Here is a 1113-nt window from a genome sequence, read left to right on the forward strand (position 1 = left end):
CTCGAAACCCCCCTGTCTTCGAATACTGGAAGCTGTTTCGCAAGTCGCAACCAAACAAGTTCAGCATTCTTAATATGTCATAAGTCTCGGGTAAATATGCGGGCGACTATAATCATATCAAAAGCTGTTCATGGTAAATGAGCTTAATCTCAGGGTGCAGCAGCGAGGTATATCCGCCTAGCGCTGCAAAACTTACTAGCGATCGTGCTTTATTTTCGTTTTTTTGGGAAACTTCCTCATTTTCCTGTCGCTAACTTTCATTAGCTGATAAACCTCTTGATAATAGTTTGGAGCCGTGACGGACGCGATGTGATTCCGCGCAGGGACGCCTTGGCTTATCGAAAGTGGTTCGCCGATAACGCCTGCACGCGATCTCAGTCGCGTTGGGAGTCACACCCAGCACCGCCTTCAGGAGCATTAGAAAAAAGGATATTTTATTGATCCGGATATTAAAAGCTGCCTCCTCGAATTTTATCATGAGACCGGTTGAACATTTTCATAACAGTTCTCTCTGTCCTGAGGTGGGGTAAGGCATCTACCAAATAGTAACACGTTATCATTATTAACATTACCATCGGAAACATAAGGAAATCTCAGTCATAAGCGATGACATTTCATCAAAGTCCACACTTCGACCGTCCCCTTCTCCCCCAACCAAACACGGCAATATTTCGACCATTACAAGCGACGTGAAGAGAGTAACACGAGGTTCACACAAAAGCCCCTTGAAAAACCTTACAAAGTCTGACCTTGGTGCCCTCCGACCCCCCCGCCTCTACCCTCCTTGCCCCTCCTCCCTGCCCGTGCCCCAAGACCCCTCGCTCCCCCACAACCCTCCCCCTCCTGTCCCTACCAGGTGCCCCCCCCCCCCCCAGTTGCCCCCTCAAGGTCGCCGCATTGTCCCGAAAATCCCAATATTGTCTCGGTTATTTAACTGATAGCAAAACCCTCGGTAGGCCTGTTTACCTGCCTTTCGGGCCGGCCTTTACCTGGCGGGACAAGAGAGCGAAAATCCCTGGAGGAACAACGGTTAGTTCGACCTTGTGGCCTGTTGTTCCGGATGACGGCCGCGTGACAGTCATGGTGTGACGGTTGACAACGTGGTCTGTCCTC

This window comes from Penaeus monodon, chromosome 23 (assembly GCF_015228065.2).
Source record: "Penaeus monodon isolate SGIC_2016 chromosome 23, NSTDA_Pmon_1, whole genome shotgun sequence".
In the NCBI taxonomy this organism is placed as follows: Eukaryota; Metazoa; Arthropoda; class Malacostraca; order Decapoda; family Penaeidae; genus Penaeus; species Penaeus monodon.